Raw genomic sequence first — 14,922 nt, forward strand, 5'->3', positions numbered from 1 at the left:
GCGTTGAGTAATCAAGCTCTACGACTAGAATTATGCTACCTTCCAGGGCCGATATTTTTAAAAAATTTCTGTATGGTCGGTATGTATTCTGCGTATAGTGAGGCAAGATTGTCGGAATATATATGACGTGCGGTCGACTCTGCCCAGCATCAAATAAATTGAAAATTATTATTATTATTTTGCTCATTGAAGAGTGGCACGTACCCTGTAGCAAATACCCAGTGACCCAAGTTCACCGAACAGCAGCACATACAGCGTTTCTTGCAGCTACTGACCCAAGTTGGCGTAAGGGAGAAAGAGGCGTTCACTGAAGAGCGGCGTTCGTGTTGTCCACTTCTCTACTCTTGTGTCCTGTCTGCACGCCTCACTTCTTTTTTGCATAATGAAGAGCGGCACGTACCCAGTGATCCATGTTGGTGTGAAGCAGGTTTGTCGAAGAACGGCACGTATACCTTCTGGCACATATCCAGTGGCACATACCTTAACGACCCAAGTTGGTGCTAAAAATGTTTAGTTTGGAGCGGCACGTACCCAGTAGCACATACCCAGAGGTATAAATTGATATCATAGAGGTTCATGGAACTGCGGCACTCACCTAGTTTCCCACACCCAATGAAGCAGGTTGGATTGAAAGAACTTCATTGAAGAATGGCTAATAACCTGAGGCACACACCCTGTAACTCAAGTTGATGCGAAACGGGTTGACTCAAGAACGACATATACCCAATGTGCACATACCCGTGACCCAAGTTGGCCCGACGACTGGTCTCGATCCCGCTTCGCTCACCACACCCAGGTTGGCGGGGAAAACGGTTAGAGATATCGACAGATAAATAGACACACAGATAGACAGCACCCGGAAAGTGCGCGAATCACCCTAAAATGCTAATCGCATTAAAACGCATTTCTGCACTTTCAGCAAGATTACGAAACGTGACGTGGAGCCGTACACGTTTACGAAGGAAAATTTTTTTCACGCCCTTGGCAGCTATGCGCACATATGTCGATGTTAGAGCTTAAAGAAGAAAGTGGTCTGTAACACGTAGCTAATCGCTTTGCAATGTATTTGAAAATTCGTGAATACGTGGTGGGGCGTTCTGAGGTATCGTCGACATGTCAGACTTGATGGGCTGAAGGGACATCACGTGAGAACGTCACAGAAAGGGCCGTTTTGTCAACATCAAGTTGTCGTTACGTGACGTTGTGCTGCGCCGCCATGGCACATATCTTCACAAAAAAATTGTGGCGTGACGAGCTAATGCTAATGAGAAGACATATATATACGCAAAGGCGACCGAGAGGCATGTGTATCGCCGCATTTGCGCGGTCGTCTGGAGCCATGAAATTATTTTGTTCACAATTCAGACTCATAGCGGTTGCATAGCTCTGAGGAGGTGTAGGCATTCCTGTTTTAAGCCATCTTTTCCTTAAAAGAAGCGTTTATTTCAAATAATATTACTTGAGTATTACATAAACCTGTTGCGACTTTTCGCACTTTCCACTGCTGCATTCATATTGTAATCAAGACTAATGGTTTTTCACATCATGAGGAGATATGACAACGACGGCCTTGTAAATTATGAAAAAAAAAAGCTAATGTACTCCAGGCAGTGCCTTGAAGTCTCATCATGTGGTACTACTACGCAGCGAAGGGAACGAGAGATGGTGGTGCAGGCATTCGCGTCGTGCCAAGCAGATGCCTGTGGTGCACTCATCGCTATATCGGCAATATTTCGTCGTTTCTATAGCTGGCCGAGTCACTTGCTTTTCACGAGACAGCAACAACGCGGACTAGAACGCCGCTCTTTTCCCCTGGTCAGTCGCTTAAACTGCTTAAGCTGCCCTGAGGTTGAAAGCCATTCTGGACGTACCGCAAATTCTTCTTCCGAAAGAAAAAAATGGCGCATTGTCGAGAATTGCGCCTCTGCTATCGCCTACTCGGCTTTAGGTGAGGGACGCAGCTCATTACCACCTCTATAGCAGCTCCAGAGGGGCAGACCCGCTGCTACTACTGGCGGATGCGGAATCGTGGTTGCTCAGTGGCTGTGGCATTTTGCTGCTGAACACTGTCCTGGGTTCGATTCCTGGCCGCGGAGGTTGCATTCTGACGGGGGCGGAATGCAAACATGAAACAATGCAGACATCCAAATTCATGACAAATAAAAGAAAGCGCAAAGCAAGAGATGCCGGATTGTCTAGCTGTTCTGGTCAAGAGGCGAGATGTGAAAAGAGATGCCCCGCTCGCCGTCGCCGCTGGCATGGCTCAGCTCTGCTCGCTTTCACTTTTCGAACGGCTCTAGGGGCGTCGAAATCATTTTCGTTGAGGGCATTCGGGTGAACGCAGCAGTGAGCGAGCAGCCATTTCCCAAGCGTGTACATCTCGCGGGTCGGCCTGGATATGCCGCTCGTCCAGTTTTGCCAGGAATGCAGCAGGGAATTCTTGGCTGTCAGGCATTCAACCCCAACCTGCTCTTACCACCGTAAGGATTCAATTTCCATCGTCCGTCGCAGTGCCGCCAGGGCGGCGCTGCGACGCGTGCATGCCAAACCGATCGGCCACAATGGCGCGCCCTCGAGTGCTGTGCGCGCGTCCGTCGGAGATTAGTCGCATAAGACGTGTGTGCGCGACGGCCTAGAGGCGGCGGCGGCGGCGGCGTTGCCTCCTCGTTAATAGCCATGAAGACGTAACTCGTGCGTATTACGTAAAAGAAACCGAGTGCCAGAAAAATAAGAGAAGCCTGACGAACGACTGAAGGCTCGCCATTGTAAGCGGAGCACAATGGACATCAAGACGTTGAGACGTCCACGTGTGGGTGTGTTTGCAGCCAGCGCCCGTCTCGCGGCTTTTGTCAGCGATACGCAGGTCTCGAAGTGATGACCAATGACAGGGGAGGCCGCTGAGGCTGTCAAGAGGAGCCTGCCGCTTTTGGGCGCGGGCGCAAGGCCCGTCTTGTGGCGGGCGCTTTGTAGCGAGGCCGCCTGACCGACTTGCCGCCGCAGCCGCCGACTGTCCCGCGCTGAGGTAATTGCGGAGCGTCCGCGGCCTTGGCGGAAACAAACGCTGGGTGTCTTTGTTGCCGGTCATCTCTCGCTCACTCACTGGCATCGCCGCGGCGAGCGCAGGTCCCGTTACCGCGTCCGGGATGGGCAGCAGCCTTCGCGCCCGCCGGACTCCCTTTCAGCCGTGTCAATCAAGCGTCCATCAACGGTGACGCGCTTGCTGGCAGCGGCTACGTCACGTCCCTGGCTGCCTGCGCGATATCCGCTGCCCGCCAGTCGGTAACACCTGTCTGCGTATGGCTGTACGTATGGGAAAGAAAGTCCCTCGCCATGCTGAGTTCCACCCATATATAGATAGAAGTGAACTAATGCCCGCGCTTTGCTCTTTTTCATATAGGAAGGCCGCATGCGCACTTGGCGAGCAGTGCACCATGACTTCCGCGTAGCCCGGCTTCATTTCCTGACTCAGGTGCCTGCGGCACCTGAGTCAGAACATTTAATAACGAAAATAATACCGAATTTAAGAACACGTTCTTGAATGTTCCATAGACAACGCCTAGACCGCACAAGAACGCGTTCCTAAATGCGTTATTATTTTAGTTATTAAAAGTTCGTGCAAGCCGCCCCTGTAATATAGCGTCGCCCACAATGGGGGTGTACAGCAGGAGAAGCCTGCACGTTAAGCACTTAGCACATGGTACTTCCCTAGAGCAAATTTCCTCCCGAGTGCACGCAAGAACCACGGCATCAGGTATAGAAAAAGTTTTTGCATGCCACAGAAGGTGCCAAGCAACTAACTGTTACATTATAGCACATATATGATCGCACGCTCCCGTGTGAGTCTCTCTACGCTATGACACGTCAAGGGTTCGAATTCACGATATGATGGATAAATAAAAAAAATTCAATGATCGGGTTTGAGTTTTCAAATGGGGTTTCTTTTTCTATTTTCTTTTTTCAGTCCAAAGTGCGAACTTCTTTCCTCTATACTATCTTTCAGTCCCCTTTCCTTTTCCCACAGTGCAGGGTAGCCAACCGGGCTCAGCCTGGTTAACCTCCTTGCATTTCCCTAATGACTTCTCTCTCTGTCTCTCTATCTATCTATCTATCTATCTATCTATCTATCTATCTATCTATCTATCTATCTATCTATCTATCTATCTATCTATCTATCTGTCTATCTATCTATCTATCTATCTATCTATCTATCTATCTATCTATCTATCTATCTATCTATCTATCTATCTATCTATCTATCTATCTATCTATCTATCTATCCCTCACGCACTGCACCATAATAGTGTGGTAACTGTGTCAAAGCCCAGCAAGTTACTGCAGACCCAGGGTTCCTCAGATCAATCAAGCCGTCCGATGTTGGATCGTGGCATGCAACAATCTTGGTTGAAAGCAAGCCAGTAGACTTCAAGATTGACACTGGAGCCGAAGAAACCGGCCTCTCGAAACAAACATTCGAGACGCTGAAGAACAATCCTTTTCTCTCCTCGCCAGCTACATAGTCCAGATAGAAAGCTTCATCCAAACTTCCGCAGTGACACAGCTCGAGCTCCTCTGCCGCGACCATACGTCATCTCAGGATGTCTATATGTCTGAGAAGAGATCTGCACACCTTTGCAAGGCAAGCCAGCTATCAACGAACTCCGGATGTTTGCATCCGTGAACACCATTGCTAAGAAGGTGAACCCAAAAGAATTTCCAGTGTTGTTCGAGGTGCTCGGCAAGCTCAACAAAGAACACCAGATTCAGCTGCAAGCTGGAGAGCAACATTTCGCGCTCAGCTCTCTGAGGCACATCACAATTCCTTTATACGAAAAGACAAAGTTGGAACTACATAGAATGCAGAAAATCGGCGTCATATCACCTATTGATCAGGCGACTGAGTGGTGTGGACCAATGGTATACTCACCCCAAAGCCCTGCGGAGACGTGATAATCTGCGTAGACCTCACGTAATTGACTCACAACGTTCTCAGAGAATGACATCCTATCCCCTCCGTAGAGCACTCTTTCGAACTTCATCATGGGGCTAGAGTGTACTCCAAACTGGCTGCCAACTCTGGATTTGGCAAATTCCGCTTTGTGAAGATTCCAAAAAGCTCACCACATTCACCTCACCTTTGGGACGCTTCTATCTTAACCGGTGGAATTGCCTCTGCTCCTGAACAATTCTAGAAACAGTTCTCATGTATTTTACAAGATTGTAACAGTGTTGTCTGTACCATGGATGACATCCTTATTTGGTGTTCAACGAGCGTGAGCACAGTGAGACACTCAGAAATGTGCTTCTCCTACTCGTTAAGGCTGGAGTGACACTGAAGTAAATAGTTGTTTCATGTTGAACGCCTCGCGTTCCTTAGCATTGGCTAGACCGCAATAGAGTATGACCCGATCAAAAGAAGGTTGGAGCCATTTTGAAGTTGAAGAGCCCAGGAAACTGGATCGAACTGCAGAGAACTCTCGGAATGGCAGCATACCTCGCGAGATTCGTTCCCAACCACTCTGACGTCCTGCAACCATGTGCTTACTCTCTTGTCATTAAAGAAGCAAGAATTTGTTCGGGATGCTCCATAACAGATGGCGTTCAACAGATGGAAAACTGCTCTTGCCTCGTCCTTTTCTTAACGTTTACGATCCATCAAGAAGGACAATCGTCACAGCAGATGCATCGTCCTTCGGACTCGGAGCATTAATGCGGCAGACGCAAACGAATGGCAAGTTTTCTGTCATCGTTGCCTCAAGATTACTCTCGGATACGGAGAAACGTTGCGTTCAAACGGAGAAAGAGGCTCTTGTTTTAGTATGGGAATGTGACTAGTTCGAAGATTACCATGTCGGCAAGCTGTTCAAGCTGGAGACGGATCATAACCCATTGGTTCCCATCTTCACTTCAACAAGCCTTGATGACCTGACGCCCATATTTGCAGAGGCTAAGGATCACAATGATACAATGATGTGATAACAGTACGAGATTGTATACTTTTCAGGCAAAGGCCTATAGCCACAGACTCTCTTTCCAGAGCGTCTCTGTGAGAAACAAAAGACACAGAGCTCGAGGAAAGCGTGGAAATTTTCGTATGTTCTTTGAAAACCTCTATTTTCATATAGGAACACTATCTTCAATGGTTAAAGGCATCTCAACGGCCATACCTTGTTTATTCACAACTCCAGGAGATAACCGGAAGCTTTCTTCCGGTTAGCCTCCCTCCGTTTCCCCTCTCTCTCTCTCTACGTATGTGCATGCTTATATACGCGTACTTATCGTTGTCTCCCCTTACCCCTTCCTCAGTGCATGCAGGGTAGCAAACTCGATGTTTGTCATCTGGTTAAACTTCCCACCTTCCGCATTTCATTTCTCACACCCCAAGAATGTGTAGACTCCGAAAAGCTCAATTACTGAAGTACTGTTATGCAAATCGTGGAGTGCCAGGTTCGACAGCCAGCTTAGAGCGACACGAACAACTCTCGAACTTTTTTTCTTTTATGGTAGCCGACATTCTTACTCTGCACATTCCGCTGAGTATAGCCGTGCACATTTCTTTGCAAAACCAAAGTGTTTCCGTCCCAAAATGCGAATAAGAGCCTGAAATAGCATCGCACATAGAAGACATCAGTTCAGATTCAAGTTACGCAGCGCGCGCTCGTTACGCAGCGCAGTAACGTATCTTGACCTGCATAACCACGTGCAACGGCGCTTATGCAGACATTGGCTGCCAGCGGGCACGTGAGCAGTGAGAGAATGCTACACGCAGGGAGACGAATGGTGCGTCGCAGCGCTTCCTTGCTGCGGGTTTCGGGCCCCGTAGTGGGCGGCGGCGCGCCCGCAGGCCGGCGCGGCAAAACTGCGCCAAACTCACGGCGGCGACAAATTACGTCCCGAAAACAAGAGTTTCGCCGGCACAATGGGACGCAACGTATGCTCGGCGAAGTGCGCGCACCTGCTCCCAGCGATCTGCCGGTACACAAACAGAAGAGGCCATTTATACTGAATGCCGACTCGGCGTTCTGCTCGTGACATCTTTACTTCCTCTTGCTGAGCGCGCGCAAGCAGCCGGCGTGCCCACTGATTCCCACTTCATTTTCTTCCGGCCTCTATTTATGGGCCGGTCGGGCGGCGGTGCTTGTTCCGCCGACCAAAAAGACCAAGAGACCCGCAAACTCTTAAGCCCCGGGACGCAGTGACAACGCAGGGACTTCCCTGTCCTCCCGAAAACTAGCGTGACGCAGCGATTACTCAAGGCGCACTCCAGACTGCGCTGTGGTGCGCGTAATTGGCGCGGCAGACCGCGAAAAGACAATGCCGAGTCCCACGGTAATTAGTCCTAACGCCTAACGCGCTTAACCGTCCACCGGGTGGCGCTACGTGCGGCAAACAAATCAACCGCCACCACCTTGTTCGCGACAGCCCTGGGCGCCGAGCGCCGCTTAGCCGCTTTCTCGCTTTCCTTCTCGGCAAGCGTGATTAATCCGCATCTGTGTCAAGTTCACGCACGTTATAAATCGACTGTTTAGAATTCCCGTCCTGACGCCGTTTTTGCTAATGCTGCCGCACTCCCAGAAGCGTCGCCCGGTTGTTCGCAGCGTGCTGCGCAGGTTGCGGCATTCGAGGGGCAGGCAGCCGCCACTTTCCTCGGGCGCCGCGGTACACTCGGCGAGAGCGATGACGACGTCGTGGCCACGACAGGCTTCAGCGCAGAGAGCCTTGCGCGCGGCATCATTATCGTTGGATCGTTTTTAGGCCTCGCGCCGCCGCCGAACCGCGAGCGGGCCTGCGTGTGCGCGGGCTGCCTGGCGCGAGACTCTTTTTTAGCCGCGTCAGGCGCTTCGCGGCGGGCGAGAAGGGTGGCTGAGCCGCGACACCAGCCTTCTGGGCGGCGAACGCTTGCGTGGTACGCGGTCCGCATGGTGTGCACCGCACGAACAAGAAATGCAACCCCGGCTGCTGCCGCGCGAGTTCTCAGGACTGGCACCGACGAAAAGAGGCATGATGAATCGCCCTTTTCTCAGTTCGGTTTCTCTTACTGTGGACAGCACTTGTGATACGATATTGAGCCGTTTGCGCTCGTCCGTCAGTCAAGCTTTGGCACGGGGAGTACAAAAGAGAGAGAGAGAGAAAATTCCGATCGGGGAACGGACCAGCTATCATCAGTTTTCAAGCCGAGCATGCTAGCCACTACGGCACGGCCGCTTTGAGCAGTTGCTCAAAAAATACACGCGATATTGCCGCGCGACTGGCCGCTCGAGGCATTTTGCGTGCATTCGCGAGATTCTTTCACGCTCGGAAAAACACTTTTATGTAGCACGTATTGAGGAGCAGAAATCTGTATCTCGAGTTTTTCATGTCGCTCGGCAATTCTCTCATTGGCGCTTTTCGTCTAACTATAACATTTGAGAAGTTGATCAATTAATTAAGACTAATTATCTAGTTAGGCGGAATGAAAAAAAATAATTTGAGTATCTCCAAGCGACGACAAGCAACATTCCCTTGTTTCCGTTCAGCTGTGCTGCATTTGCGTATTTTTGGCTCAAGTTACGTGGGACACCCTGTATAATACACGTGTTAGGGGAAGGCTGCTGGGGAGGATCAGGTTACAGCAGATTTGTTGAAGGATGGAGGGCAGATTGTTCTAGAAAAACTGGCCACCCTGTGTACGCAATGCCTCATGACCACGAGCGTACCGAAATCTTGGAAGAACGCTAACATAATCCTAATCCATAAGAAAGGGGACGCCAAAGACTTGAAAAATTATAGACCGATCAGCTTACTGTCAGTTGCCTACAAGCTATTTACTAAGGTAATCGCAAATGGAATCATCAACACCTTAGACTTCTGTCAAGCAAAGGACCAGGCAGGATTCTGTAAAGGCTACTCCACCATAGACCATCACACTATCAATCAGGTGATAGAGAAATGTGCGGAATATAACTAACCGCTATATATAGATTTCATTGATTACGAGAAAGCGTTTGATTCTGTCGAAACCTCAGCAGTCATGGAGGCATTACGGAATCTGGGTGTAGACGAGCCGTATGTGAAAATACTGAAAGATATCTATAGTAGCTCCACAGCCACCATAGTCCTCCATAAAGAAAGCAACAAAATCCCAATAAAGAAAGGAGTCATGCAGGGAGATACGATCTCTCCAATGCTATTCACAGCGTGTTTACAGGAGGTATTCAGAGAGCTGGATTGGGAAGAAGTGGGGATAAAAGTTAATGGAGAATACCTTAGTAACTTGCGATTCGCTGATGATATTGCCTTGCTTAGTAATTCAGGGGACCAATTGCAATGCATGCTGACTGACCTGGAGAGGCAAAGCAGAAGAGTGGGTCTAAAATTAATCTGCAGAAAACTAAAGTAATGTTTAACAGTCTCGGAAGAGAACAGCAATTTACAATAGGTAGCGAGGCACTGGAAGTGGTAAGTGAATACATCTACTTAGGGCACGTAGTGACGGCGGATCCGGATCATGAGCCGGAAATAATCAGAAGAATAAGAATGGGCTGGGGTGCGTTTGGCAGGCATTCTCAGATCATGAACAGCAGGTTGCCATTATCCCTCAAGAGAAAAGTGTATAATAGCTGTGTCCTACCAGTACTCACCTATGGGGCAGAAACCTGGAGGCTTACGAATAGGGTTCTACTTAAATTGAGGACGACGCAACGAGCTATGGAAAGAAGAATGATGGGTGTAACGTTAAGGGATAAGAGAAGAGCAGATTGGGTGAGGGAACAAACGCGTATTAATGACATCTTAGTTGAAATCAAGAAAAAAAAATGGGCATGGGCAGGACATGTAATGAGGAGGGAAGATAACCGATGGTCATTAAAGGTTACGGAGTGGATTCCAAGGGAAGGGAAGCGTAGCAGGGGGCGGCAGAAAGTTAGGTGGGCGGTTGAGATTAAGAAGTTTGCAGGGACGACATGGCCACAATTAGTACATGACCGGGGGAGTTGGAGAAGTGTGGGAGAGGCCTTTGCCCTGCAGTGGGCGTAACCAGGCTGATGATGATGATGGTTTTGTCTCCTAATCGATACGGCCTTCTTTCTGTTTCCTAAAGACTAGTACGTAATTTTTCTTTGCAGCGCTAAGTTGCGTGACCCTCAGCTTCGTTTTAGGTTTGGGGCAACAATGTAAACCTCAAAGTAGGCAAACGGGAAAAGAAACAGCGCTTGCTGGTCGCCATGTACAGCACTTGAAGTCGTTGCTTTGGAGTGAAGAAACATCTCACTCGAAAACACGGCCCGGACTAACAAAACGTGTCTTATGTAAGTACAATTTGTGACTGCCTGGCCTTATTGTGCCGAACAAAAATAAAGCGAGCACAGATTACGAGACAATAGGCAGCAAGCCGGCAAATCACGAAAATCACTTTCGTAAGAGAAGTCTTCGAATTTATTCCAGATTTTGTGCATCCAATGTGCGTGAACATGTAGTAAAACCACGCTATTGAAAACTTTCTCCTAAATAGGTTTAACAAATTGTCAGCACGCTTGTGATTTTGGTTGTTATTTTCTTGGTTAGGCCTTGCGACTATGGCAGCGTCTCTCATGTCTGACCAGTACATCGGCGCAAAACCAGTGCCAAATTAAAGAAAAAGAAAATGCTGAGGTTTACAAAATTCTCCTCGCTTAGCATGACGTTAAATAACCACTTGACTCGGACAGATGTAGAGAATCGCTTGTAAGGTTTGCCAGTGCATACAACACAGTAGTCATAAGTCAGCAAGTTTCGGTGGATGCCATAAACATATAACACAATCACTTTTTCAGGAGTAATTTTCATTGTTTGTTCTCAGGAGTGCGAATAGCGTGACAGCTTCCAATCGAGTGCGCTTCGGGTTTCTGTGTTCGTGTGTACTTCGTTTCTCTTGTTTCTTTTTTTTTTTGTCCTTGTCCGTCTGTGCATTCTTTACTGTCTTTTCCCCCCTAAACGTTTCTACCTCTTTCCCTCGTAAAGCATAGCCAGCCGTTGTTTCCCCTCATTAATCTCCTCGTCCTATCTTTTTTTTAATCTCCCGCTTCGGGCGAAGAACAGCTGGCTCAAATTATGGTATAAAGTTTATTCTCTCTAGCTCTCACCGCGCGAGATGGCTAGACGAGGGTTTCATCACAGAGAAAGGTCCAAGCCAAACTGTAATATGGAGTCGTCTGTACGTGAAAATGTAAAATTCTCTCAAATGACCACTTAGTGCACAAAAAAACCTTTCTGCGGTCGACTCTAAAGGGCCATGTCAATGCATTTATTCTGCAGTATATCGTCCGTTCCAAATTTCTTTAATAAAGGAAAGGCGAGGGGGTTAGGGAGGGGAGAGAAGGGGGGGGGGAGGATGCGAGCTTCAGATTACGCAGAAATAATAGAAAAAGCTCCACTTAACCAAAACGACGTACATTATCGTTCCTAAAACACACAGAAAAAAGCGAACGTTGTTGTCTTCAATCGAATTCACCTGGACTTGTTGATGGGCGGGGCGAAAAAAAAAGAAAACAAAGAGAGCAATCGTTGCAGACAGTGCTGACGAGCGCACACCCCGTCAGGCCGCGTGCTGATAAGAGCTCGCTTCGCGTCTCTTATCAACGCCGCAAACGCGGGCAGCACGACACACCTGCCGTCAGCCGAATCAGCCATGCGAGAAACCGCAGGCAGCGCGTGTCGACTGTGGGCACGGGCGGTCAGGGACCAAGCCCGCGTGCAAGGTCACCGCGAAGACGTGATCTTTCACCCCTCGCCGACGAAGCGAGCTGGTTCCGTGAAGGTGGCCGCGCCGCCTCTTCTCCGCTGGGCGCCTGACAGGTGACAACGGAGCTGGCGCAAGACGTGAAACAAAAGGTGATAACCGAAACCGAGAGGCTGCTCCCTCCCGAGTCAGAAGAGGGGTGACGACGTTTCGCCAGCAGTTGAAAAGACAAAACCGCTCGAAGGCGCGTATGCGGTCAGCGGTCTGCGGGGGCTGCCGGCGCGGAAAAGAATGCCTAGAAAAATGGTAAGACGCGTCGCCTATCAGGAGCAGTGGTTTCCCATCACGGCGTCAGGAATGCTAAAACGACCTCGCCCACTGTATACGTGGTGGTCGCGCGAGGCAAAATATTTTGCAAAGCCGGTCGTCAATGTCGGCGTCTCGCGTTTCTGCTTGAGTGACGTGCTGTTACAAGCGCCATGCAGGGCCTTTTCTGTGTTTCTTGAAAATGCGCCGTAGGACGCTTATTCCCGGAAACCTTCGACAGCTCTCGTTTCACCGTGGCTCTCGCGCAGAGCCGCGCTCCGCAGTTCTCTTTATTTGTCTCACTTTCAGGTATCAAGTCATGACTGACAGATCCGTGTACGCCACGCGCCATGTGGCCTCTGTACGGTAGAGTTGAGTTTTTCGAAGAGGAGAGGACGGAGGTACGGTCATGCGAAGTCAGAGAATGCATAGCCGCTCGTCTTTGTTGTACATCGAAGCCGCGTGCTCCAAGAGAGTAGCCTCATCACTACAATCTCGCCGTAATATCCAATCCTTATTTACATGCATTGTAAATGTGAACGCACGGGGGCGAATATAAATAAAAAACAAGAGGGTGCAATCTTCCATGATGAATACGTCCGAGTTGCTTCATTGAGTTTTCAAGAGAATGGCCTTTTGTGTGGCACACAAACATTTTATCCCCGCAAGTTAACCCCATAGAAACGAGGTGACCAAACTTGGGAGAAGCGTTTGTGTAACTCACAATATATAAAGCTCTCCATAACATTATTTGGACTTCTAGCTTGCCCATTCTTGAGGCCAGCGCTTAGAACAAATGCTTTTGAGTAGAGCCACTGTAATAAGCGCAGTTATTTCCATACGGAAGTATTGCATACTGTGTTCACTAGACGTGGCTGTTTCTTTAACAGAAGCGCGCCGTAGTAACAATATTCATGCCTGTTGCTTTTCCGACCAGGCGCCTAAATATTATAACCTCAGCACATCATATCGAGTACACTGTTGCGTTTCGCCTGCGACACGTGGTTTTGCCGGCACGACGGCGGCGGGGCGGCGGACATTTTGGCCCGATCGTCGTCACCGAACACTCATCGCCAGGTGTTTCCAGGCGCGTCTGCGGCGATGCGACCGCCTAGGGATTTCGTTCCAGTCATTGTGCCCGAAACAGGCGAGGCCAAAGCAGGGATCTCCTTCCAGTTATTGGGCCCGAAACAGGCGATGCCAAAGCAGGGATCTCGTTCCAGTCATTGTGCCCGAAACAGGCGATGCCAAAGCAGGGACCATCTTCTCGTTACAGTCATTGTGTCCGACCGGCAGCGCCACGACAGTGTGCTGCGCAGCGCCACGACAGTATGCTGCGCAGCGCCACGACAGTGTGCTGCGCAGCGCCACGACCAGGTGCTACGAGATCGTGCGCAGCGCCACGACATGGTGCTACGGCATCGCTACGACAGTGTGCGTCACCATTAGCCCATTGTACATTCACGTGCTCGTCTTTTGAGGGGTTCCTTCTTGCCCTCAACTGCGAGAGTATAAAAACAGCTGCCCCCGGACGCCAGAAGAGGGCTCCGATTTCTTCTGCTGAGTGAAGTGCTCTCCCGTCTCTCTACTTCGGTCAAACCTGACCGCCAACTCTTTGCGATGTTAAAATAAACAAGTTGTTTCGTTGTTACCAGTCGACTCATGCTTTGCCGGGACCTTCGGATGCTTCGAGTTGTACCCCAGGCCGCCAGGCCAACGCTACCCTTGGGGCTTGCGACCCAGGTACAACCACGGGCGTCAGCGCCGAGTTCCTATCCGATCGTACCAGCGGTCGGATCCAAACATCTGGTTGCCAGCGGTGAGATCGCCTACGACTTCAAACAACGGTCTGCCAGCGGCGAGATCGCGACAACGGAGGCCAGCAGCAAAGAGATGCAGTTGACTGTATGCTGAGCAGCTCAACGACGATCCGGGAGCAGTGCAACGAGCCCTGTGTGACGACTGGTTGCCTGCAGCGGAACGACTGCGCGGAATTCCTGCCTGCGAGGTTTGGTGAGTGCGGGACTTTCTTCTACTGAGCTTTGCCAGGCTTTTGTTAGTGTCAGAAACAGAGCTGGTAATTGTGGTTGTCGTTGCTGCCGGGTTAGTTTGCGGCAAGACAATAGTAAGCAGTAGAAAAAGCAGCATTCAGAGCAGCCATGGATTTGAAGTCGTTGCGCAAACCGAAATTGTTGGAGCTTGCAAGAGAGTTGGGTCTGGATGTCTCAGACAAACTAAGAAAACCGGAACTGATAACGGCTATTCTTGAGTTAGAGGCTGAGGATGACGAGCTGTCGGAATGCCTTGAGACTATTGAGGAGAGGTCAAAAAGACAGGAGCGCGAACTTAAAGAGCAGAAAGAAAAAGAAGAGCGCGAACACGCTTTGGAAATGAAGCGTCTCGAGGTAGAGATGGAACGCGCTCGTAATGGAAGTCAGGCACACGGTGCAGGAGAACGCGTATTGTTCAAAATGACTGACCTGATGCGGCCGTTTAAGCTTGGAGAGGACATTGGTTTGTTCCTGGTTAACTTTGAGCGAACGTGCGAGAAGCAGGGGTTCTCTCGGGAAACGTGGCCACAGCGCTTGCTCACTTTGTTACCCGGCGAGGCGGCCGACGTAGTCGCTCGCTTGGATAGAGAGGAAGCAGAGGATTTCGACAAAGTAAAATCGAGTCTGCTAAAAAAGTACCGGCTGTCTGCGGAAGCGTTCCGTCGGAAGTTTCGGGAAAATGAGAAAGGCAAAAGTGAGTCATATACAGAGTTTGCGTATAGGCTTATGTCGAACATGCAGGAGTGGCTCAAAGAAGAGAAAGCGTTTGGTGACCACGATAAAGTTCTGCAGTGTTTCGGGCTAGAACAGTTTTATAGTCGGTTACCGGAGAACGTGCGATACTGGGTCTTGGATAGGCCAGACGTGAGTACG

The sequence above is a fragment of the Dermacentor variabilis genome, chromosome 1 (assembly GCF_050947875.1).
Source record: "Dermacentor variabilis isolate Ectoservices chromosome 1, ASM5094787v1, whole genome shotgun sequence".
NCBI lineage: Eukaryota > Metazoa > Arthropoda > Arachnida > Ixodida > Ixodidae > Dermacentor > Dermacentor variabilis.